The 27,134-nt window shown below is 45.2% G+C and overlaps 1 protein-coding gene across 4 annotated transcripts in view; it reads right to left on the reverse strand.

The window, feature by feature from the left end:
- The window catches only part of ABCC9 (ATP binding cassette subfamily C member 9), an 843,291-nt gene that overhangs the window by 191,236 nt on the left and 624,921 nt on the right, over positions 1 to 27,134 (reverse strand). The gene's annotated exons all lie outside the window — the stretch shown is intronic.

The raw sequence follows: 27,134 nt of genomic DNA on the forward strand, positions 1-27,134 counted from the left end.
TAGCCATGCCAAAGTGCTCCTTGAGAAATAAAATTTAACCATTTTGGCGGGTGTGAAATAAACCTGGAATGATAATGTTTCCAGCATCTGTGGTCAACGCTCATAAGGTCTATAGTACGTTGTACAGCAACATATACTTCCTTGACTTATGCATAGACATGGATTTTGACCGATTTACACCTAATCCCTATTTGCCCATTCAAGTTAAAAAATATAGTGGAATGCCCTCCTATCCCACAGATTTGTGAGGAACCTTCAGAATTAGAGGACAGGAAACAAACTCTTTAGCATAAGAATTAAATCAGCCTGATAATGATCATTATAGAAGCAGTCCACCTATTTGTCAGAGACCTAAGGACTGAGGTTGGCCTCCACACCTGGCTACCAGAAGGCAGTACTAGGAGCCAGTTAACATCCACACTTCTTCCAATGCTTTGTATCTGAATTCACTACAGTAGAGATGAACCTAATTATCAAACGTATAGGCATCAATAGCTCATAGTTGGTTGATTAAATACATTACAATATAATAAGATCCAATGATAAAATATATAAAATCTTTCAGTTGTGAATTTCATCCACAAAACCCAACATTATGGAAAAATTAGTTCCAATTGTCTAACTATATAGTGGATTAATTATACGATAATGAATATTATAGTTATCAGTATGTTGAGCAGAAGCTGAAACAATGAATGCAACCAATATATTTTTTAGTCAGAACTCTTAAGGGCTAACCCTGTCTGAAAGATGCAAGACATCAGGCATTTTAAACTTTACAGAAACGTATGGACATAGCTAAAAAGTCCAGGAACATCTTAAAGATTTCAGGGGCCCCGGGCCTAATGTATTTTGGGGCCCCTGTTTGGAACAGTTTTGCATTTACGATCTAATTACAGCTCTTTCATGCAGTATTGGCCAGGTCCCTGACACACTGACAAGCACACTGGCCAAAATTCTAAATGTATCTAAATGCGTGTTTTCAATATTGTAAGACAACAGCAGCTCACTAATATTATTTCAAATAATCTCTATGTTCTTCTCCCGTTTGGCATATGTGAGGTCCTGTTTAGATCTAAAAGAAACTTTTTTGTGGATATTTCATGGAGTTGAAAATTATAAGCATACGGGAGCTCGATTCTCCAAGGTAAACTAAGACATTTGGTGTAAACTTAGACCAAACCTCTAAGATTACGATTTTGTGAATTCACAAAGGGCATTTACCAATAGTATCTTCACGTCCGCACTCACGGTGGATCTCAAGACAAGGAAGTGTTGCCCTGTGTCACTGCTTACGTTCCAGCTGGTGATGGAGCCAATGGCTGAGAGATTGCACAGAACAATGGGCCCTTAGGGGATCATGGTTGGGGAGACCACATAACTCAGATGACGCTCTAATATTTTTCCGACAGCCACTGTATTCTGTGCCCATACTCCTGAATGTGATGCATGAGTTCGGGGAAAGTTCAGGCCTACATGTAAATCTAAATTGTTCCCATTGGGATCCCTGTCTAGAGTACCGATTGAGATGCTCCTGGCTGTGGGGATTCCTTGAGAATTGAATAACGTTTGCTATTTGGGGATCCCTTTGGCACCTACCAAACAATTGTTCCTAGAGCTTAATATGAGAGAGTGGTGGAGCATGTCCATGAGATTTTGGAGAGATCTTCCTCTCTCCCTCATGGGCAAAATCACTACAATGAAAATGGTAATGCTTCCTAGATGTGTATACGCTCTCCAAGGAGCTCTACGATGATTGAAAGCCTCATTATTGATCTACTGTGGACTAACAGCTGAAAGCGTGTGGGGCTGATCACTCTGAAAAGTAACTGGGGCCTTGGGGGTCTAGAGGTCCCCAATATAGAGCTCTATTATATGACAACACAGCTACAACAAGTAGTTCAGTGGTTGACGCTGCAAACAGTTGGGAGGAGACCCTTCTGAGGGACTCCTACAATGCAAATACATTGCCCATGTTATTAATGAGTGGATCCCATGTTCCATCAGACATGCCTTACTTTATTCGTCAAGTATCTGAGGTTTGAGAGGGAGCAGTCAGGAGAGTGCTCCAGCATTCCCCTTATGCCCTGAACTTGCACTGCGGATCCCACAACCGCTCCAGAAGATAGCCAAGTCCATGTTGGTACAGAGATGAAAAGACTCTAGGTGACATATCCTGAGAGGCAACTCATCCAGACAATGCCGGGGACTCCTTTATTTTGGGAGGAGGGCAGTATCTACAATATGTTAAGATACCTGCTACACCACATTAGTTCTGGTCCTTCTTCCCAACACCCAAGCCGATGGCTCAGCACAACCTGCTATGGGCACAAAACACCAATATTCCGCTGCTTGCGAAGTCGTGAGTGGTAACATGGAGGGTAGTAAATACTATCACAACATACCTTTATGCAAACCCTAGGGGATTGCACAGCACAATTAGCAGAGCCAAAGGCTCTGGTGATGGCACTGGAACACACGGGTCTCGACCAGCTTACGCTGATTGTCTGTGATTCGTACTACTGTGTCCAGTCCTCCAATGAATATCTGCATTACTGGAGATTCCAAAGGTAACCCCATCAAACACAAACTACTGTGGGGGAAAGTAGTGGATCTGATGGAAACGCTACCAAATGTTCATGTTGTACATACACTTGGACACCAGCGCATTGGAATACATGTTGTTGGAAATACACTAGCTGATGAAGCACCCAAATCAGCAGTAGCTACTGCTTCTGTTGCTGCAGTAACTCTTTCTAGAACGAAACCGGACGATGATATATGGGCTGCCCTGAAAGCCACGCCTGAAGGCACGCTTTTCCCAAAAGCATTCCCTGCTTAATATTCCTACAGGATGGGAGGCTTCCTTGACGCAGAAGTAAAAATACCAGACATGGGAGTTCGAGTAATTCCCAATAAAGACCTAAGACCAGAGTTGATTAAAGCAGCGCATGAGGCGGTTGCCTCTGCCCATGCTGGTGTGGCGGCTACAATATCATTGTTGCAAGCACGTTATTGGTGGCCAGGTCTATGCAAACAGACCAAGCAGTATGTCCTTTGTTGTGACATCTGCCAACAAATTAAGGGGTCCACCCCTCCTAATTTCCAACAAACCTTTACAATGTGTGTACTTCGACTATTGTGGTCCCCTAACACCGGACAGTGCATAAAAATACAGTTTAGTCGCTGTTGACTCTTGCTCCAGATTTCTACGGATGTGGCCACAATGCTGGGCTGAGGCTAGGACGCTAAGATTTGCAAGTCTTTATCTGCACATATGCAGTTGTGACTTTCCACTCGGACCAGGGCCCTGCTTTCGCCTCAAGGGCATTCAGGATCACCATGGCTTTGCTAGAGGTCCAGCTCCATTACTCATCTCCATTTCATCCCAAAGGGAGTAGTGTCATGGAGCGACAAAACTGAGATTAGAGCAATCCTTAACAGCCAGAGTATTAGGCACGGGTCATAGTTGGCTTAATCACCTGTATGGAGTCCAGAGAGCACTTAACAATCTGCCTAGAAGGTTCAACGGGGTGGTCGTACTTCATACGGGTGCCTGTTTGGAACTCAAATGTATGTTCCAGATCTTGATATTCCTGCCGTGGAGGCGGCAGAAACACCTTTTGAAGTAAATGAACGTGTCACTGTCTTGCAGGAATTAGAACAGTTCTGTGACAACAACGCTTCTGCCAGTGCTGCTTCCGTAGGAACTAAGGATGTATCAATAACACCTACCGGCTGAATTCCAAAGGTTGGAGATCTAGTATGTGAAAAAGGTGCTGGGAAAAAGGAGTTCAGTCCTTCCTGTCGTGCACCGGTCCCAGTCCTGGAAGTAAACGGCACCAGAACTGTCATTTTACCACCGCTGCCTGCTTCTAAAGAAAACCGCTTTGTCTCTATCGACAATGTCAAGTTACACCATGTGGCTGATCCTGCACAGAAGACCAACAGGAACAACCGGTAGTTCCCGAATCACTCTCAGTACTGGTCAGAATGTCCCTCTACAAGACATAGAAGATTGATTACAACAAGCAGCACGGAAATTGCTGATCGACTTGACTCGACTTCTACACAAACGGATGGCGTCATTTACAGTGAACCATTGCATGAACTGCTTCTGGATACTTTACCGACATCAATGACACCTTTTCGGACTCATCTGCATCTCCTGAATCTGAACTGCCAAAAACACGTAAGCGGATAAATTGGCTTAAAACTAATTATTTTATTTCTCCATGGAGCTATCTGTGGCTTTCCTAGACTGTATTAGCTTTCCTCCAAGGGATTGGCTTTATTACTTTCTTTCTCTCAATACATGGTCATTACCTTTCTGAACGACCAACAGTTGAACTGGTGGATGAGGCCCTAAAACTACATTTTTCTTCTCACAAGGTCCGCAGAGACTTGTCTTTCATGAAAATTTTTGCTATACCAATTCCTGATGGGATTGTTCTGAGATAAAGGGCCAGATGTAGCAAGGCTTTTGCGCCTCGCAAATAGCAAAAATTGCTGTTTGCGAGGCACAAAAGCCACATTGCGATGCCCATTACCATTTTCCGAGTCGGTAACCTGGGTACCAACTCGCAAAATGGGAATGCGAGTCATGCGAGGGTGTTCCCCTTCCTATTTGCCAGTCGCATCGCAATGCAGAATTGCTTTGTGACCGCGAACGCGGTCGCAAAGCAATTCGCAGTTACCACCAGTGTCACACTGGTAGTAACCCATTCACAAAAGGGAAGGGGTCCCCATGGGACTCCTTCCCCTTTGTGAATGGCCCTGAAAAATGTTTTTCAGAGCAGGCAGTGGACCTATGGACCACTGCCTGCTCTGAAAAAATGAAACTGACACGTTTCATTTTTTCGTTTGTAATATATCTCGTTTTCCTTTAAGGAAAACGGGCTGTATTACAAAAAAAGCTGTTTTATTTAAAAGCACTCACAGACATGGTGGTCTGCTGTCTCCAGCAGGCCACCATCCCTGTGAGTGCTGCGACTCGCAAGGGGGTCGCAAATTGTGACCCACCTCATTAATATTAATGAGGTGGGCCTTTGCGACCCCCTTGTGACTCGCAGATTGTGTCAGGGACACCATCCTGCATCCGGCTTTGCGACTCGCAAATTGCGAGTCGCAAAGCCGGAATTTCGTTCATCTGGCCCAAGGTCACATTTGATATATACGGCCCGACAGAGGTCATTCAAATACCTTAGTTGTTTAAACTTTCTATGAATGATGTAATAATACCCGGAGTTGTTCCTGATGACTGGGATGTAAAAACAGATGATTCTATGATGACTGAAATGTAGTATTTTACTGTATTTGAAAGTGAAGATGTTTATCAATCCAAAGAAAATGATGATGACATGTTCTGCTATAATTATTATGGACATCATTTCATTCACAGAGCAAGTACCCCAAAGAATATTTTTAATTACACACAATGGGAACATTGTCCAACTCCTCAAGTTCTAAAACAAAAGATTCCATATTTTTCTGGGCACAATTTTAAAAATGCTGAGTCATATTTTTTCAAATTGCCATTTATGGAAAATGTACATGTATTATTGACAGATACAAAGTCCATTTATTCTGATTCCTTTGTTTCCCGGTTGGCTATAGAAGGCTATGAATATTGGTTGATGTCAATTGACTTAAAAAGTGTATGGGGAACAAAAAAAATGGCAAATAAGGGGAAAGGAAGCTTTGTTTAGAGCATGCCTGATACCTGTTCAAATGATATATTTTTTTAATGAAACTGTACAACAGACAATCTATTTAGACTAAGCAAAATTTAAGGAATTGATTGCGCCCAGTATTCCTTCCCCTGAAAAATTTTACAAGTGGCAAAAATGTATCAATGCAACTGAAGATCAGCTCGATGAATGGGTCCAAAACGGCACATTTAATGCCTCGATTTCATGTCCTGGTGGGTAATTATTGTGGCCAGTAGATACCAAATGGGTGTCATAAACGTTTTGTAAACTCCACGGGGGTTTTAGAACAAGTAGGCCAGACCCTCACTATGTGTCATCTGAACATATGGGTATAGTAACAGCATACAGAGTAGGGAAAATATGCCAGCAATGGTTGAAGGTTTCCTCACTAGATGCTGTTAAAGAACACCTCAATCTCCTGTCGAACGACACTGATTTACAGGATTTCCTGTTAGGCCCCAGAAAACAACACAGAAAACACTTCTTATATGCAGTCTATAATGAAATATGGAAGCTTTCCCAACAAGAAGCCGCTGCCCGGTTTAGGCAAATAGATCAGGAAAACTTACAGAAGGCATTAGCTGTTGTAGACAATTGGATTAATACCCTGTCTGATCAGATATACACCTTAAACAACAAAATGTCTTCTACAATAGACATAATATAGAACAACATGCCCTCTTTACTTCACTGAGAGAGTCAACTAAGGTCCATTATGCAGTTAGGTTGGACACTACAAACACTGAAGGCAGGTCGCATTCCCTAGCAACACGTTAGCACAAGGGACATATTTTCCACTGTTAGAAATGGGGTCTTTGGTTGGCAGTCCAGTTACCCCCTGTCCAAGCAGGGACCCTTACTCTAGTCAGGTTAAGTCACACACAATTCAAATTATCCTGTGCCCACTCTCTGGTAACTTGGCACTGAGCAGTCAGGCTTAACTTAGAAGACAATATGTAAAGTATTTGTGCAATAGATCATGCAATAACACAGTATAGCACCACAAAAATACACCACACAGTGTTTAGAACATGTTTTATCATATTTATCTGGTTAAATGCAGGTCAAAATGATCAAGATTTCATAAGTACAAATTAAAATATCACTTCAGAGAATGATAAAAAAGAATCTTCAGTCTTTTAAAAGCAACAAGTGTCTCTTGCGAGCACAAAGTACCTCTGATGCGTCAATAATTTGCCATGCAGGGAAGGCTTTGGCGTCGATTTCCACACAGGAGCTGCATCAATCTGGTGGGCATTGCGTGGAAATTTCTGTTGCACGGCAGGTGCTCCGTCGATTCTTCTCGCAGGAAGTTGGGCTGGATCGGTCAGGTTTAGCTTTGCATCGATCCACTGGGCCGTGCGTCGAAGTTCCAGGCTGCGTTCTTCCTGTTCGGCGTGCAGTGATTTTTTCATCGCGATGCAGGCTGTGTGTTGAATTTTCACCTCACAAGGAGTTCTGCCCAGGATGAAGTCTTTTTGGTCCCAAGACTTCACAGAACAGGAGGCAAGCTCTATCCATCCCCTTGGAGAGCACTTCTCAGCAGAGCCAGAGGGCAGACAGGCAGCAGGGCAACAGCAAGGCAGCAGTCATTTGCAGAAAAGCAGTCAGGCAAGTCCTTTGGGAAGCCAGGCAGTTCCTCTTGGCAGGGTGCAGGTTCTGGTTCAGAGTTTCTTCACCAGTGGTATATTTTCTAGAAGTGTCTGAGTTAGTAGGGTCAGATGTTTAAATACCCAAATTTGCCTTTGAAGTGGGGGAGACTTCAAAGGGTGGCTTGGAAGAGCATCAGGTCCCCTTTCAGTTCCATCCTGTCTGCCAAGTTCCCAGTAGGGGGTTTGGCAGTCCATTGTGTGAGGGCAGGCCACTGTCCTTTCAAATATACGTGTCAGGCCCTCCACCCTCCCAGCCCAGGAAGACCCATTCAGTATATACAGTAGATGTGTGCAGGTGTGACTGAGCATCCTGTGTTTGGGGTTGTCTGAGTGAAATCCACAAGGGAGCTGGCTAGTAACCTAACCAGACGTGGGTTGTAAGGCACAGAAGATTTAAGTGCAGAGAAATGCTCTCTTTCTAAAAGTGGCATTTCTAAAATACTAATATTAAATTCAACTTCACCAGTTAGCAGGATTTTATATTACCATATTGGCCATACTAAATATGACCCTGATACTCCTTTCAGATCAGAATCTACCACTCAAAGCCGAAGTGGCAGTGAAGCTGCACACACAGGTCTTGCAATGTCAGGCCTGAGGCATGGTTAAGAGGCTACTTATGTGGGTGGCACAATCAGTGCTGCAGGCCCAATGGTAGCATTTAATCTTCAGGCCCTGGACACCTGTAGTGCACTTTACTGGGGTCTTACAAGTAGATTAAATAAGCCCATTGGGTATGAACCAATGTCACCATGTTTTAAGGAAGAGAGCATATGCACTTTAGCACTGGTTAGCCATGGTAAACTGCACAGAGTCCTAAAACCAGCAAAAACAGTGTCCAAAAAGTGGAGGGAGGCAGGCAAAAAGTTAGGGGTGACCACCCTAAGGCTGTCAGGTCTAACATCCACATTTAGTTTGACAAATCAACAACTAATGGCTAAAAAAGAAGCAATTTATGTCATGTTAAATATCGAGAAATTATAAAAGTTACCTTTCACTGTGGCTGAAATACCATCTGCTGAGTGGTTAATGCACGGGGTAACCTATTTCAACACTTCAATTCACGTCCTGCTTAAAACACATTCCAGTGGGCAGATAAGAAAGGCTAGGATATAGTTACATCCATGAGTTGTGGGAGCTACCCTTCTTGTACAAATGTCTCAGTAGCATGAAGGAGGTCTTTCCTAGTGGTAGCAAATGTGGGACTTCTGTCAGTTATTCAATGGTTTGTAAACAGCTGTCCTTGCAAGGGGTTTAACACTTCATCAACGAACTCCCTTGTTATCTGAAGGGAGTTCCAGTCTCCTTGATTAGACTGGCGTTCCAGGTGCTCTCGAATGGCAGCTATGTGCTCCTTAACTTAATAGCGAGAGCTGTTGTGGGATGCGAGCCGAAATAGTTTACATCGTTTTGGTCTCTAAAATTGTTAAATGCTGCGGGAATGTACTTTTTCCTCCTACACGAAACAAGGAAGTAGCTGAGATTTGACCCCAATTCGCTACTTCAAATGTGAATTTTGACAAGTTGAGCAGACTCAAGGCTTTATTGTCTCAAAAACATGTGGTACTCACATCTGCATGCGAGAACTATGCGCTTCAGGTTGCGAGGTCACAGGCGGAGATACAGTCCCTTTTAAGTACTAACTTTCTGAGACACTTTGGTGAACTCGTGGGACAGATATTTAATGCGTCCAGTACTACTGGAATCGCTAATTTCTTTAAGGCTGTTGGTTCTGGTTTCGTTCACACCTTCTCCTCTATATTCGGCATAATACCTTCAGGCATCCACTCAATATTCTCCAGTATTTTCGGGGGATTTCCGATAACTTTGGCTATAATACGTGGCTTCTTGCTATTGCTACTTTTTCTGTGCAATGGCTGTCTCTTCGCAACAAGGAGAACTGAAAGAGCTTCCACCAGCGCAGCTGTGTCGTGAACACATGATGCAGTACTTTGGAGCACAACTCCTGGAGCAATTGGAGTGTGACTGACCGGTTTTGCATTGTGTGCAGCCCATGTTTCAGTGCCTGCGGTGCACTTTTGAATATTCACAGAAAGTTTATCTTCCTAAGCAACAATTGCTTTAATTGGACGCTGATCTGTTGATGTTCTCTCTTAGGGCTCATTACCAGACATGCGCGTTGAGGGTGCATTTGCTATGGGAAGCTGTTTATGAGTTGTCCTACGTGGATTATGCAGCTCTAAACTCACTGTTGGGCACATCACGGAATACTGCTGCCTCGGTTGGGGCTCAGGCTTTGAACACGAATGCTCCTTGGTTTTCCTTGATGGGGAACTTTCCACTCTACCACCTGCCGAAGTGGAGGACTTCCTGTCTACAATTATCCCGGATTCAATTGGAGACTTTAAAAATGACTCTGACTTTTGAAAATCAGCTTTTCTTGACGTCACAATTAACATTTAAAATGTTCCTTTTTAAATACATGCTCAAGTGTCTTTTGACTTCTCATTATTGACATTCCCTTATATATATGCCCGAGGATAGATTTTAGTAATTTTCATATAATTAGGATTTGAACCACCTTTGAACTGGCAAGGGGAGGGTGTTGTGTAGCCATTTTAGTTATATCTCCATACATGTTATTTCAGCAAACTAGGCCTGCTGCTGTGCACTTTAACCTAGATTAATAACAGCTACAGTTGCGGTCTTGTTTTATTTTCTCTCTCTAGTTGCTCCTCGCCCAGGTCAGCACTGTGTTCCTAAATAAAGACATTTCTTTCACTTCGTGCTTTCTCAAGGCTGCAGTGAGATAGGTTGCCGGCGAAAGTGGTACATTTTTTCTCCACTGTTCACAGAAACATACACACTCTTATGGTGGGATATTTTCTTGGAACATCAGCTGTTTTATTATAAAAACACTACCTTGACACATGTACGTTAGAGGGAGATTCCAGCCAGATGACCACGACTGTATGCTGATTGCTTCGCTGCAGCTGCTTATGCAGACTTCAGGCCTCCTACCCAGGTATGAGGGATGATGTCTTCCCAGGGGGAACCCGAAGGGCAGAATTAGAGCTTAACACGCTGTGCTCCAACATAGCCTAGGTAGGAACTATCTATACAAACCCTAGTGACAATATGGTAGCGTTATTCCTCTATTTTACTCTCCTTGTCACTTTTTTAATTTTTAATCCTGTTGTGCTTCATCGTCCTAGTTATTGCAATACAAGCTTTACTATCCAAGATGCAGTTGCTTCAATAAAACCTTATTGAATTTTATTCTGCCTCTGAAAGTCATTGCATACGTGAGACTAATGTAACTGGGAGAGACGGAAGAGATCTGAGTGACCACGATTTCCCTAAGGAGTCATTTAAGTCATGCACCCTGTTGCCAAATCATCCACACTCTTGGGTTGAGTTGAGGCATTGCTAGTCAGCCAGAACAAACCCGGATTTGGCTGACAGCTGTCACTTGGAGCAGACTCAGTCTCAGTCCCCCACAGTCCAGGCAATTCTGCCACTCAAATCCAGTAGTCTCATTAGAGTAATGAGAACATACGCAACAATATCCGTTATTAAGTGTTGACTAAGAAGGAGACAGCACAGAGCCATAAGTCCATAAACCAGTTTTATTGCATGTAATAAATTAATTCACTTTGACACTCTGCATTGAAATTCTAAAAATTTATAATACTGTTGCTATTTGGAAGAGTTGATAATACTCCATACACTCTAGCTACGTATACATGGTAAGGAAAAACACATGCTTCCTTAACTATGATGGTATTTTAGTAGTGTTTGTAGAGTTTATTAATATAACTCCGAAGAGTTATCATGGTCAAAGGTTATGTATGTGACATTATTTCCTGAGAAGACAAATCATATGATGTAACTGCCTGTGATGTCATGGTCAGGGGTCAAAGGGCATGTAATGTCACTTCCGGTGCCTCTAGAGTTTTGGTGAATCGATGTCCATTTTCTTCCCTCTTATCCTTTACCCATTCTCTTTACAAGTTATGCCTTGCTTACACTCCCCCCATTTTTCAATTCTTCTATCAAATTCTCTCTCCCAATACATCTTCTTTTTTTTTATTGTCTGATTTGACAATGCAGCTGTCACCAGACAATTATGCGGGAATCACCAGGAGAGGGGCTTTGACTCCACCCACCTGTTGGGTGTCATGGTGTTTACACTATTTGATTGAGGAAATATTGGGGCATATTTACAAGCCCCTAGTGCCTCCTTGCTCCACATTAGTGTCATTTTTTTATGCTAGTGTGGTGTTAAGGAGGCATTTTTGCTGCGCTGTATTTACAAAGTGGTGCCATACATTCATTTCACCACTTTGCATCCCCTTGTGCCACATTATGCCTGCATCAGGCATAATATATTCAAGGGGGCGTTCTGGCGCTAAGACGCCCGCGAAAATGGTGCAGTGAAATCGACAACATTTCCCTGCGCCATTTTTGGCATCATTTTTAACGTGTGCTCAAAGCAGGCATTAAAATGATGCACCAATAGTAACATGTGGGCCTCCTTACACCTTGCTGCACTAGTGTCAACATTTTTGAGGCTAGTGCAGAAAAGCGCCACAATAGTGTCAAATGTTCTGGTGCTATTGTCCTAACAACCACCATGGTGTGCTAAATTGTAAATACAGCGTATCCATTGTGTCATTAGGTGGGGCAGGGGCGACGCAAGAAAACTGGGGCATCAGTGCTGATGCATGAGTTTCTTGTAAATATGCCCCATTGTGTGCTTCTTCGTCTGGGTTGTGGAACTTAAATACAGCGAGAACTGCCTGTTGGAACGTTCAGATCCTTTTGCCTTTGAAAGGTGCTTATATGCTTGCAGCATGAGTTTTATAGGGACTACATGCTTCATCATGTCTAGCACTTCCTGCTGTGCTCACATCAGGATCTGATATGCATCAGATGCGTAGTCCCTGATCTGAGTTTCTTCAGACAGATAGGGACCATCGCACTCTTCCTCCTCCACAGATATTGCCGAACATCCGATCCTACACAGACAGACGTATGGAATATCTGGGAGTATATTTATTATTTTATTTACACGCACTTCTTTACCGTTTCCTTGACTTTCTCGATACTTTGGCCCTGTGCTTTCTCCTGCCCACTGCCACACCCTTCCTGGCATTCTAGAAACCCAGAATGAGATTCGTGATTTGAGGCCTCTGGGGTCGCTTTTATTACTCAATACATTTATTTCATAATTTGAAGTTACAAACATAGCTTTGTAAGGCAGAGCAACATACATTAGCAGAGCTCTCAAGTTTGCCAGTGTTTTAGTAGTTCCACCTGTTAAGGATGTTTTTAAATTCTAGGACCAGCAGGCCTGACACAAGGTAGTCTGTGATACCGCACTGCCAGCGTAAACTACACTCATGTAATGATACTACACTGACATAGAGCACTTCAATGATCTGCAATAGTGACCTGATGGACTGCACCGAAGCATGAATCTGCACTGCAAGAGCACGCTACACTGGTGTGACACTGCAATCTTAAAGCACACTGCGCTGATGCTCACCACTGTTCTGTCTTTTGCGTGCGCAGCGCGCATGAAAGTGCACCGGCCGATCGGGGCTTTACATTCTGGTAAGTAACGCGCGGGCCGCAAACACGCGGTTGAAATGACATGGACACGGGACACACAGGTAGATCGTTAGGCTTCCTCGGCCGGGGGTCTTAGTCCCACCCACCTGCCGAGTCAAACACTTTATTAGCTCCCTTGCGTCACGGCACCCATACCATCTCGCTCACATAAACAGGGAGGTTGGAACCTTCCGGCATGCACGGGGTTTAGACATACAAAACACCCCTGTGCGCCGAGAACTGTGGGGCGCCCCTCCCAAACATAACATTCCTCCTCAACTATAAATTAACTTACAACTAAACATCAGTGTGTTCTTCCTTGAATACGTGGTTGTAACCTTGCACACACTGACTTTTCCACTAGCATTTCGACCACCATAATACCCACCCCTTACAGTGTCCACTTTACTCACACACATAGTCCTTCAGCCGCTCTGGGGGTGATATGCGGGACCTCAGATAATACCTTCCTTCTCCTCTTCTTTGACTCACCACCCGGCTGTATTTCTCCACCAGCCCCTCTGCAGATAGGCTCTCCTCAACCGGGGTTGACACCCCCGTAGGTGCCAGATCTCCCACTCTGACATCCTCCCCGTTGCCGGTATGACAAGTCTCAAGTTCACTCCCCAGGAAAAACCCTGGTCGCTCTATATCTTCATCTTCTACCTCATGGCTGCGATCACTTTCGCTCCTGTGATGAATAAAATGATCTCCGTGGTATTTTTTGAAACAAGAAATGTTCCTGGCTACCATCTCGCTTCCTCGGGTGACGGTCACTAGCGTCCCCTTTACTCGAGTGACAGTCCACAGGCCCGATTCGAAAGTTGTTCTGAACTTCCCGGCCAGATGTAGATTTTTCATGAGTACCACATCCCCTATACTCAGACGTCTGGGATGCGCTCTCCTTTTCCTTGACATTCTCTCATTTTGGACCTGTCTCTGTCGTAGTCTCGCTTCCACTTGTTTGTGCCTATTCTTTGATTGTCCTGATGCCTCGGTGAGGGTTTCCACCTGGGGAATGGTATCCCTTATTTGTCTTGGCATGCAGATCTGGCTCGGGGAGACACCAGTTGTACTGTGAGGGGTCAGTCGATACTCTCTCAAAAACTCAAATATCGCGCAGTCTATATTTTTCTCCCTCGCTACCGCAATCCGCAATACCTTATTGAGGGTCCTCATAAACCTTTCGGCCTCACCATTGGCTTGAGGCCATCGTGGAGTGATTTTTCTGTGGTGGATGCCATGCGATGCCAGATATGCTGCAAACTCATTGCTCGAAAATGGGGGACCGTTGTCAGTCCTTAGTTCCTGCATCAAACCATGCGTAGCCATTATTTTCTCTATACATGGTATGACCTTTTCCGTGACTGTCGATTCTAAAACTTCGACCTCCGGATATTTGGAGAAATCGTCAATCACAACTAGCATGTGTCTTCCATCCGGCAAACTTCCAAGATCCGCGCTGGCTCTTTGCCAGGGCTTTGCCGGGATGGATTTGGTGAGGATGGGGGGCGGCGGATCCGTCGGCCCTACCATTCGACATGCGTGGCACCTCTGTATGATCTTCTCTACCCAGATGTCTAGGTCAGGGAACCACACTTTGCTCCTCAGTCGAGCTTTTGTTTTAACCACGCCCTGGTGAGCACTGTGGGCCAACTCAACAGTTCTTTGTCTCAGGCGGTCCGGAATAACTAACCTACTTCCTCTCAGCAGGCAGTTTTCCGGCGACACGGCCAGCTCTTGCCTGACTCGAAACAAGGCCTGCATATCGTGGTTGGCTTCCTTGGTTCTTAGATTCAGATTCTGCTTCAACAAATGCCATCTCCCATCGCTTACACAGGATATTGCCAATTGCAATACCTCATCTTCCTTTGTTGCCTCTTGTATTTCTTTTAGGGATATAGGCAGTGGCCTCGACCTCTCCACTATCAACCTCACGTACTCCTCTATACTCTCAATCTCCTCCTTTTCCCGTTCAGTAAACGGTCTTGCATGCCGAGACAAATAATCTGCTGGGTTTTGTGCCCCTGGGCGATATACCACTGCAAACTGATACCCTTGCAACTGGAGAATCCATTTTTCAATTCTAGGGGGAGGCTGTGAGGCTGTCTTGTTGAATAATGGTATCAGCGGCTTGTGATCGGTGTATACCGTGAATGGGTGACCATATATATATAGATGATAGTGGCGACAGGCCCAGTTGACTGCTAGTGCCTCCTTTTCTATGTGTGAATATCTTTGTTCCGTTTCTGTCAATGCTCGACTGGCATATGCCACAGGGGTCCAGTCACCTTCCTTTTTCTTTTGAGACAACACTGCTCCAAGACCTGTTGGGCTCGCATCCACTGATATTTCTGTTTCTTTTGCTGGGTCAAAGAAAACTAGCGTCGTCTCTGCTGATAGTGCCTGTTTTGTGTCCTGAAATGCCTTCTCTTGTGTCTCATTCCACTCCCACGGAGTGTGGGCCTTAGTGAGCTCCCTGAGGGGGGCCGTGAGGGAGGTTAGATTGGGAATGAACCTCCCGCAGTAAGTTACCATCCCCAGGAAACTTCGCACGCCGGTGACTGAAGTGGGTGGTTGTGCTGATTTTATGTCTGCTACTTTCTCTGGGTCCGGCCGAACTCCTTTTTCTGAGAAATGATACCCAAAGAAAGCAATGTCTTTTCTCAAAAACTCGCACTTCTCGCGATGCAAAGTTAGTCCATTTTCCTGCAGTCGTTGGAATACTGCCCGTAATCTCTGCATGTGTACCTCCACTGTGGGTGCATGTACCAAGATATCGTCACTCACGTTTATGACTCCCTCCAGGCCAGCTAGAACTCCTCTGATTGTGTCCTGGAAGACTTCTGCTGTGCTGGCAATCCCAAAACTCAAACGTCGGTACCGGCGTAGTCCCACATGGGTAGAGAACGTAGTGATCGCTCTAGACTCCGGAGCCAACATTATTTGGTGGTATCCTGCTCGTAGATCAATTTTTGAGAACCACTTGGACCCGCTGACCTCTGCCACTATATCGTCTACCGTCGGGGTGAGGTGGCGCTCCCTCTTGATGGCTACGTTTGGGAGGCGCATGTCTACGCATATGCGTACCTCCCCTGGTTGCTTCGGCTTTCTAGTGACCACTATGGGTGACACCCATGGGGTTGGCCCTTCTACTTTCTCAATTATATCCGCCTCTTCCAGTTTTTTTAGTTCCGCCTCCACTTGTGGGCGGAGATGAAATGCAATGCGTCGGTGTTTCAACGCGACTGGTTCTATTGATTTATCTATATGTAGCTTTATTTGGCGGCCTTTTAGGCAGCCAATTCCTTGGAAGATGTCTGCGTATTTTTCCTGTAGACTGACTAGCCCCCTGACGTGAATGCTAAATGCGAACGTCACTAATTTCAACTCTTCTGCAGTGCGGCAGCTGAGCAGCATTCCGGTTCCTATTTTGGTGACGTACACCTTGGATTGTACCTTTTCTTCCTCATGATTGATATCCGTCACGAAGACTCCCGCCATTGGGAGAGGCCTGGTTGATCCGAATGCGAAGGCTTGTACCGTGGTGAGTCGCAAAGGGGGGCGACATGGCATTTTATCGAAGTCAGATTGTGCCAGTATATTTATTGACGCCCCTGTGTCAATGAGGGCCATAACCTGGTGTCCCGCTACTGTGACTTGGCATCTGGGAATTTTTTTCCGGCTTGTACAGCCTGGTTTCGTTGCATGGATTATGTACACAGTGTCTTCTGGCTCATCATCATCATCCATGTCAGGACTGAGATCTGGTGGTTGTATCGCCTTGGCCCCTTGACTTGTCTTTTGTCTCTCTCCTTTTGTTCTGGTGTTTGATCGACAAACTTTTGCAAAATGATTCAGCTTTTGACAATTGGCACATTGTTTCCCTTGAGCTGGACATTTTCCTTGGTGTGGGAATGATCCTCCACACATGTAGCATGATCGTTGCGCCCCTGTCAGTTTTGTTCTGTCTTTCTTTTTTGTCATGCTGTTTGATGCTATGACGTTTACCGGTTCTGTTTTTATAGTTTGTGCAAGCGCTGTTTCCATGTGTGCGGCTCTTACCCTGGACAGTTCTTTTGACCTGCCCATCGTCAGCATGTTCGCCATCGTCATGCCTGGGACCTGAAGGATGTGCTCTCTTAGCTTTGTTGAGTGGCATCCTTGGATAAATTGTGCTCTTATCTCATCATCTGGGTCAGGCAGTGTGCACGTGCTTGCTAATTCCTTTAACCTTGCATAGTATGTATCTACTGGTTCATCTGAGCTTTGTTTGGCCTGGCGCAGGAGGAATCGTTCATAGTCTGGATTTGCCATTGGTTCAAAATATGCAGTTATTGGCCTTTTTAGCGTTCGGTACGTGAATGGGGGCCCTTCTTCAGCTACTGTCTTGCTGACTCTGTGCAGCATCGCTCCTCCCATGTGCAGAAGCATTGGTCTTTGTCTATCCGGGTCTAGTGCAACCGCTGCAAAGTAGTTTTCTAACCGTTCCACCCATGATTTCCACTTTGCTGCCTGTGCTGTTGGGGGTCCTTCCATAATAAAAGGCTCTATGACCGGGAATGTAGCCATTTTTTTTTTTGTTTTTTTTTTTTTATATATGTGTCCCCTCTTTATGTCCTTAACTTTTGTCCAACTTTTCCGGCCTTTTATTGTTGTTCCCCTTTTGTTTTCTCAAAATATGCTTTGTTTTTCTTTTCCTGTCCCTTCTTCTGTTAATTCGACGTTTATTTTTATTTATTTTTTTAATTTATTGAAACCCAGATGTCTGTGCCCCTTCGTTCGTGAGCTGTACTCTCTCTCACCTCCTTTCTGTGCTCGGGCTGTCGACCAGTCTCCACAGGCCGTTGTATTGTCTTAGGACACCGTCTACTTTCTTTCTTGCTGAGCGCGCGTTTCTCCGGGGCTGCAGCTCACTCCAGTATGGGCACGTGGAGGATTAATTTCGCCTCGCGCTGATTTGCTTCAGCGGCTCTTTTTTTTCACACTGCCGCTTTCGCCACGTGGGTTCGCCGCCTCGTCGCCAATTTGTTCTGTCTTTTGCGTGCGCAGCGCGCATGAAAGTGCACCGGCCGATCGGGGCTTTACATTCTGGTAAGTAACGCGCGGGCCGCAAACACGCGATTGAAATGACATGGACACGGGACACACAGGTAGATCGTTACGCTTCCTCGGCCGGGGGTCTTAGTCCCACCCACCTGCCGAGTCAAACACTTTATTAGCTCCCTTGCGTCACGGCGCCCATACCATCTCGCTCACATAAACAGGGAGGTTGGAACCTTCCGACATGCACGGGGTATAGACATACAAAACACCCCTGTGCGCCGAGAACTGTGGGGCGCCCCTCCCAAACATAACAACCACTATACGCTATGTGGTCAGGTTACATGGAACCGATGCTCAAGGATTTACTTCCACCAGAGCACGTGACAGTGATAATACTGCATGTCCAGCTGCTATGATCTATTAAACTTCCCTGCTAGCGTACTGGCCTGATACTTCAGTGGGGTATGACAGTGCACTGTTAGCTCACACCTTCTGGATGCATGGCCCAACATTACAACTGTGATCCATGGCAATACGTTGCTACTTGCACTTATATTAGATACTACTCTGATGAATCTCACTGCGCTGTCAGAATACCATATATAACGCTTAGGTTCACACTTGCATGTTGTATGATGATGCACTGATATACGACACTTCCAGATCACCGCTTATTTTTGATACACCATTGGTAAGCCACACAGCACTGATGCATAGCCCTTGCACATTGCAACGGTCGTTAATATTGCACATCGCTGTAATACTGCACTGCTGTTTGATATTACGCTCCCTGGTCAAGATGCAAAGATGCATGAATTTGCCTTGTCCAGTTACCGTGTACTTGTACTGCACTGCTAGATCACCCTGAACTGATCATGCTAAGATTATGTGGTCCAGGAGCAAATTACGCTGATGCATGGCATTGCAGTTCTAAATTATTAACAGATCTGTGAAACCGCAGTGATAGAGGCCACTTGGCTGCCAGACTACATGTCGCTAGTGTAACGAATTGGGCGTAAGCATGACCATACAATTTAAGATTGCACTCTCCTGATGTATAGCAGGGCAGCTTATACTGCAATAATGAATGTCACTACTATGGCAGAAATCACAGAATTGATCTGTGATCCCACATTGCCAGATCTAAAAAAAAAAAGGTTACAGGGACGTTATAGTTAGGTTCAGATTTTACAAGCAAGTTAGAGTTATTTCAAATAACTATAACTTGCCCCCTAAGGTAGTTATAACTCATGCCCTCGCCATGCACAGTTTCCTGATCAATCTTCAATAATTTTACTGCAAATGTTACAGTGATCAATGATGTCATAAAAGATGTAATGAGTGATTTAATATCTGAGGCGATGGCATGAGTTAGGGCACAAGTTTTTTTTAGTGAATTCCTAAGGTTTTTTAAATTCTATTTGCTAAATATAATGTCCCTGTGACCTTTGTTTTTTTTCAGTGAATTTGTAGGTTTTCTTAATGTTAAGTAAAATGCCCATTGCAATGCACATTGGGGAGGAGGGTGAGTTGGACAAAGGGCCTGGTCTGGCATTGTGTTGCCCCCACCTAAACTTGTTGCTCCTGTCCCCCCCTCCTTTCCATCCATTGTTAAAGTCCATGCCCCTGCCCTCTCATTACAGCCCTGTGTGGCTGTTGTTTTGCCATTGCCCTGGCCACCTGCCCTGAACAGTTAGCTTGCTGCCGCATCCACCTCCTCCCTAACCTCTCCTCTCAGAGTCCATGTACCAGCCCCCTCCCTTCTGCCCAGCATGGTTCAATGTGCTGCCACTGTCTCCCATTTAGCTTGATGTCCCTGCCCACTCCTCCTGCCCTCCATTGCCCAATTCTATGCCCCATCACTGCCCTCTTGCTCAGCCGCTGTGCTTAGCTTGCTGCCTCTACCCTCCTTCTCCCTGCCTGCTGATGTGTGTGCGCTTGCCTCTGCTCCCTACCTTTTGCTCACAATGTTCCATGGACCTGCCACTGCCCCCTATCTACTCTGAATGTTCTGTTAAGTGTCTACTGCCCCTCCCACCTGCCTCCATGCCCCTATACCCTCCCTCCTCTTCTCCATGGCCCATTCTGCTGGCACTCCTTTCTGCCCTCCATGCTCTGTTGTGCTGCAACTGCTCCTCCTGCCTAACCAATGCAGTAAATGTTGAAGCTCCTTCCCTGCCCTCTGTGGCCTGTGTCCAGTCCCTAACCATGCCTACTGTCCTCCATGGTGCTTTGTGCATGCCCCTGCTCCCCCGCTTACCCACCTTGGCTGTTGTACTGCAACTAACCCTCCTGCTTGCCATGCATGGACTTCTGTGCTGCCACAGCCCCTCCCACCTGCCCTGTGTGGTCAGCTTGCTGTCCTGGACCCCTTCCCACCTTCCCTCTGTTGTCTGTTTGTATGCCATTATAGTCTCACTGTTGCCCTCCATGGTGTAATGTGCTTCCAGTGCCCATCCCCTTTGCCCACCATGGTCAGCTTGCTGCTCCGTTGCTCCCAGCCCTCCTTTTTCCATGTGCAGGCCCATATCTACTCCCTCCTGCCTTGTCTGGTCCGTTATCGTGCCCCTCCCAACCTCTCTCCTGCCCTTCATGGTCTGTTATGCTGCAACTGTCCCTCCTGTCTGGCTGGTATGGTCAGTTTGCTGCCCTTGCCCCTTTCCCCTCTGCTCCCTGTTGTCCATGTGCATGGCCCGGCCCCTCCTTATTGCTTTCCATGGTCCTTTGTGCTGCACTGCCATCCGTTTGCCTTGTATGGTGTATTGTGCTGCTGCAACCCCTGATGCTTGCCCTGTAGGGTCAGCTTGGTGCCCCTGCTCATCTCCCTCCTGCCGTCTGTTATACAAGTCCATGTCCCTACCCCATTCCTTCTGCCCTCAGTGATCCAAAGTACCACACTTGCCAACCTTTTGAACTTAGAGGGAGATTTAAAACAAAAAGGTAGAGAATTGATTTTCCCTATTGAAGTACATTGAAAAATAGGAGATTTTAGGGAGGAAACAGATAAAATAAAGCCCATTGGGTTTAAAAACAGCAGGAGTCTCCTGTCTGAATCGAGTCTGTTGGCATGTACGGTTGTGCTGCCACAGTCTTTTCCTTCCGCCCTCAATGCACTGTTATATTACCACAGCCTCCCTTGCCTGTCCCGAATGATTGGTTTGTTGCTCCTGCTCCCCTTTCCTCTGCCCTTAATGGTCACTTGTGGTGTCACTGCGACTCCCACCTCCCCAGCATGGTAAATTTGTTGCCTCTGCACCATCCTCCCTGCCCTCAATTATCTGTGTCTGTGCCCCTGGCATCTATCTACCCACAGTATTGTAATGAACAACTAGATTGCTAACATTTTATATTTAGTACAAAAGTGTGCACGCTTGAGGTCATCAAAACTGTAATACCTAAAGCATTTCCTTTAGAATTTATAAAAATGAGAGGGTCTTGTTTTCATAGAAATTATTTGTAGTACTCTAAAAAAGTAAACTAAGGACATATATTCTGAGTTCTCAAATAGCGGCAAAGCACTTTTTAAATTATTTGCTATCTTGATTTTTTTTATCCAGTTGATTACTTGATTATATGTTGCACTTAGGGGAGAGAATGTCGGCCAGAGGTGCAGACTTTGCAACTGGAGAACCAGGTTCGAGTTTCAGCATCAGCTTGACATCCTGTGATTCTGGGGAAATCACTCAATATCCCCATGTCTAAAGCCCAAAAGGAATGTGTTCTTGTGTAATGTAACTGATGCCTATGTAAAGCACTCCAATACCTCCGGGTCAAGTCTGTGCTATATAAGCTCCCTTTAACCTATCAACATATCCATGGAACCCATAAACCAATCATAACAGTATCTGAATGTCCATATAAATGTCTGATGGGTTCAGTCCTTCCTCTTTCTTCACTGCTGACTCGTCAGTTAAGTCCCTTGCATCCTTAACATTTTCTTTGCGTGTTGGGTTGCCGGGGATTGCCTTGTGTTAATAATGCTTAGTGTGTTTTATTGTTGTTGTTGTAATAGCATTCTTTCTCCTTGACAGCAGGCAGCAGGCTATGGCCCAAGCGTACCTTTTGGTACCTTGGGGGTCCACTAGGTGGTGCACTTTTGCACCACAAAAGTGTCCGGTCAGGTGCGCAGCGGTATGTTTTGGCATTGTGTGCAGCGCATATAACAAACTGCCAGTGTGTGATTGGGGAGCGATCTGACCCAGGTCCTCAGGGTCTTCAGGATCGTATATTCCCATCCAACCCTCGCCGACACCGCCTTAGGAGGTGAGTGGCAGACAAAACCTGCTTTTATCTAACGATCCAGAGGGCAAGAACTGATTCTTTGACAGGACTCTGGTCCTGTCCAAGACACCCTATCTGGGCAACATTAAAAGCGGCGGGCCCTAGACCACGGCCTGGAGCACCAGCCAGGGGGCTGCCCTTGGTAATAATAGCAGGGTGTGTGACAGATGCTCCCACCCCTATAAATATATACAATAGGATTGTGAAGACAACAGTGAATATACCTACAGAATAAATAGCACTGTGTGGAACACTTCTCTCATTTGGCAAGTTAGTATGGAGTCCTTTGAGGACCATGTGTATGCCCCTAACCTGGCGGCAGACAATGAGTGGCCTCCTCAGTCCAACTGCCTGCAAAAGTCGACAGACTCTGATCACAAGCGATTGCCAAGGCACTGGCACCCCTGCAGGACAGGATGGACAAGCTCATGGACCAGGTTTCAAACACCCCAGGTATTCTGGGGCACGCCACAACAACAGCTGGAATGATGGAAGGCAGGGAGCCTTCTTTCCCAACTGAGGAGGCAGTAGAGGCAGATCTTATTGGACCGCAAGAGGAGCAGCCAGTGCCCCGGGAGGCTGTAGCGGTAAGAAGTACCCTTTTTTCACCTTGAGGTCTAGGAGGGATATTGAAACTGTTTGCACACAATTGGGAATGGATTACATCTGATCCCTGGGTGTTGGAAACAATCAGGGGCTTCTACATAGAATTCTATGGCACCCCGATTTAAAAAGTGAGACCACGCCCTATTCAGGTCATCTTAAAGGATTCCCTAATGATAGAGACAGAGATACAGGAACTCCTATCCAAGGAAGCCATCATCCAATCAAACTTACACCAAGGGTTTTTTTGAGAAATCTTTTCCTTGTCGAAGAGAAGGACAAGGTCTTCCGTCCAGTAATAAATCTCAAGGAGTTCAAGAGTGGTTAGTTTATCGCCACTTCAAGATGGAGGGTACCCATCTCCTTCAAGACCTTACTCCTGGGAGACTGGCTGGTTCACCTGGACCTCAAGGATGTTTACCTGACGGTCCCCATCTTCCTGATGCATCGTCCCTTCCTGCAGTTCCAGTGGAAGGACTAGGTATACGAGTTCCAATGTCTAGCGTTTGGCCCTTCGTCTGCACCTTGGTGCTTCATGAAGTTACTGAAACCAGTTGTGGAGACTCTAAGGACTCAGGGCATCAGGCTCACAATTTATCTTGATGATATCCTCCTGATGGATCAATCTCACACAGAGTTGCTGATCCACCTAACCATGACTATTGTCACACTCCAGGACCTCTGGTTTTTCATCAACAAGGAGAAGTCAATGTTGACCCCGTCCCAAGCCACAATTTTCCTGGGATTCCTAATATATACCATACCAGCCACGTTAAAGCTCCTGGAAAGCAAGATCTCCAAGATCAAGAAGGAGCTTTCAAAAGTGATAAGGAGAGACAGGATCTCCCTCAGACAGATAGCGAGGACTTTGGGGCTTTTGTCATCCTCAATCCAGGCTATCTTCCCTGGTCCGCTGCATTACAGAGCCCTACAGTGACTGAAGGCATCCAATCTCAAGAAAGGCCTCACGTACTCAGAACTGGTGGAACTATCACTGGAAGCAAGATCGGAGATCAAATTGTGGATAGACCACATGGAGGCATGGAACAGAAGAGGGATCTTTGGCTCTCTCCCAGGCATGATAATAAAGTCCAATGCCAGCAGACTGGGCTCGGAGCCCATTGTGTCAGATCTCCGTGGGGGGACAATGGACACAGGAGGAGTTAAATCTTCATATCAACTGTTTGGAACTTCTTACAGGCTCATTCGCGATCCGATCCCCCACACAGGACAAGGTCTCCTGTTGCATCCTTTTAAGGATGGACAACACTTCAACAGTTCAGTATATGAACAGACTGGGGGCACCGGGTCCAAGGCTCTAGCAAAGCTGGCCAAGGATTTTTGGCACTACTACCTGCAGAAGCAGATCCTAGTGACAGCGGACTATCTCCCGGGATCACAGAACAGGGTGGCGGATTGGAATTCCTGATACCTCAAGGATTCCAGCGATTGGCAACTGGACCTTCAATTTTCCATTCTCTGATGGATCGATGGTGACTGTGCAGCGTGGACCTTTTTGCATCCATATTGAACACACAGCTCCACAGGTACTTCAGTTTGAGACCGGACCCGGGAGCAGAAGCAGTGGATGCCTTCCTGCAAACCTGGACGATGCATCAAGGATATGCCTTCCCTCCTTTTCTTCTGATCCCCAGGGTGGCAGCTCAGGTCCGGAGGCAGAGAGCTTCTCTAGTACTAGTTATCCCAATTTGGAGTTCACAACCGTGGTTCCCTACCCTGCAGGAACTCTCCTGGATGGCACCTTTAAAGTTGAGAGGTTCCATGGGGATCCTGAGGGACCCGGAAAAACACCCATACCATTTAGTGGTGCAGGGGCATCTCAACCTCATGGTCTGGAGGATTTCAAGGGACAATGGCAAGTCGTTGAGCTTTCAGATGATGCTAGCAACCTCATCAGACAATCTTGGGCACTTGGTATGACTAAGATATATAAATCAGCTTGGAATTGATGGGCTTGTTGGTGTTTGGAGAGGAACATGGATCCCATAAGGGCATCTGTCACACTCACAGTCAACTTCCTAGCGGAACCGTGCAACTCTGGACTAGTGTACTACACGATCAACTCCTTCAGATCAGCCATTTCAGCAAGACACCTACCTATCAACAACTTACCAACAGGGGAACACCCCTGGGTGAGTACGCTTCTGAAAGGAGTCAGATTATCTAGACCTCCGGAACCCAGATATTCAGGGTTATGGGATGTCAATAAAGTAATCCACCTTCTTTCAGGCAGGAAAATCAATTCCTATCTAGGAAACAAATCTCAGCAAAGCTGGCCATGTTATTATGTCTTATCTCCTGCAAAAGGGTCTAAGATGTCCGAGCCCTAGACATTACGGCAAGGGTCTTCACCCCTGATTAGGTTACATTTACAGTTTCCAGACGGACCAATATGAATACCAGGTCAGTATCATACCCTAGCTTTGATTCTCATCCTAAGCTGTGTGTAGTAAGATGCCATGAAACGTATGAGGAAATGACTGAGGAGATAAGGCATCTGGGGGACAGAGAGTTACTGATCACTATTAAGAAACCACACAGGGCGGTCGCTTCTCCGACTATTGGCAGGTGGGTATGATGGATTATTATATCCATCTTTTTGGTGCTCATTCTACCAGAGGAGTGATGGCTTCAAAGACCATACAGGTAGGTAGTAGACTGGAGCATACTAGGAACGTGGCAGACTGGTCAACAGAATCCACCTTTAAGAAATTCTATTTCAAACCTACACATGAGGCTGCATCTTTGGTGGCAAGTAAGCTTTGAACCTTCATAATCCTCATCTCCAGTCCTGATATAGAATGAGGAATTTCCTAGCTATCATGAAGGAAAATTGGTTTTACTTGTAAGCATTGGTTTATGGTGAATTTGAACACACTATTGCTTTGGGTAGCTTCCCCTAGTTTGAAGCCAGAGCACTGATATCTTCCTTATGTTTTAGGATGCGATTCAAAAACAATTTGAAGTCGCATGAACTTAACTTCCTCCAGTAAAGAAGAGGAAAGACTGAACCCGACGGACATTAATATGGCACTCGGATACTCTTATGATTGGTTTATGGTTTCCATGGCTACATTGCTGGGCTAATCGGAGTGGGAGTGGGAGTATTTCTGATGTTTTTTTTTGTTTGAACTTGCTGTATTTAATACATGTGAAGAAAGAACTGCATAATTGTCCCCTATTTGTCCTTCAAAGAATTGAAACTTTCCTTCACTATAGCTAGGAAACTTCTCATTTCCTCATTTACAACAGTATTTTAGTGGAAAATGCTTTCAGTTTTTCACTTCGATTCCATCAAGATGGCAGTCAGATGTACCACAGTTTTGCCATAAATTCATAAGGTGCATGTTTCAGACTACATGTCAAAATGTTTTAATGAAATAGAAGAGGAAGATATTTGAGAACTCACTTAAAACGTGTCCTAATTTTTCTTTCTACAGCACTAACCATAATTCCTATGACAAATTGAACCCCCTGAGTTAGTTCCTTTCTAAATTAAATGTTTTCAGTTTTAACAGTTTGATTCAATCAAGATGGCTTTAGATGTGTCACACTTTTGTCATAAGTAAGACAGTTAGAACTCTAGTTGTTCTTGCAAACACTCTGGGAGACTGTAGTAAAACACAAGGGAATCAACTGACAAGCTGCTCCTGTTGGAAGTACATGTTTTACTGAGAATGCCAGACTTCATTCTCATATGACTGCGAAAGATAATGTGAATTTACAGAAAATATGCTCTCCTTTTAGCTACTCGAGCACCTTCCATAACCTCTAATGGGAAAATCATGAGTAAACTGTTTGCTCTCAAACATGATTCATGCAATCCCAGCAGAAGCCTTTCTCACACAGTAAAATCACCCTAGCAACAAATGATTTATATTGTAACTAAAATCTGTTATCACCCTTTATTTGTTCTCCTTTTTATGACTCTCAAAACCTCCCATTCACTATAATGCATTTCAATGGCGTGCTATGATGTATATTGGTCCCAAGATGGCTGCCATCACTTTCTGTTTGAAGTGCCAACAGCCAATCGGATCTCACGTGAGATCTGCGCTTAACTCCTCCCACACATACAAATTTGGATTTCCTTTAATATCTCGAAATTTACTGAATGGATTTCCACAAAATAACAAAAAGGTTTCTTTGTGGAGCAAAAGCTACCTTTCTGCCAAATTTGGTGCAATTCCGTCCAGCGGTTTGGGCTGTAGACATTCAAAATCCCTATGGAAGTAAAAACGGG

This window comes from Pleurodeles waltl, chromosome 4_1 (assembly GCF_031143425.1).
Source record: "Pleurodeles waltl isolate 20211129_DDA chromosome 4_1, aPleWal1.hap1.20221129, whole genome shotgun sequence".
Lineage (NCBI taxonomy): Eukaryota > Metazoa > Chordata > Amphibia > Caudata > Salamandridae > Pleurodeles > Pleurodeles waltl.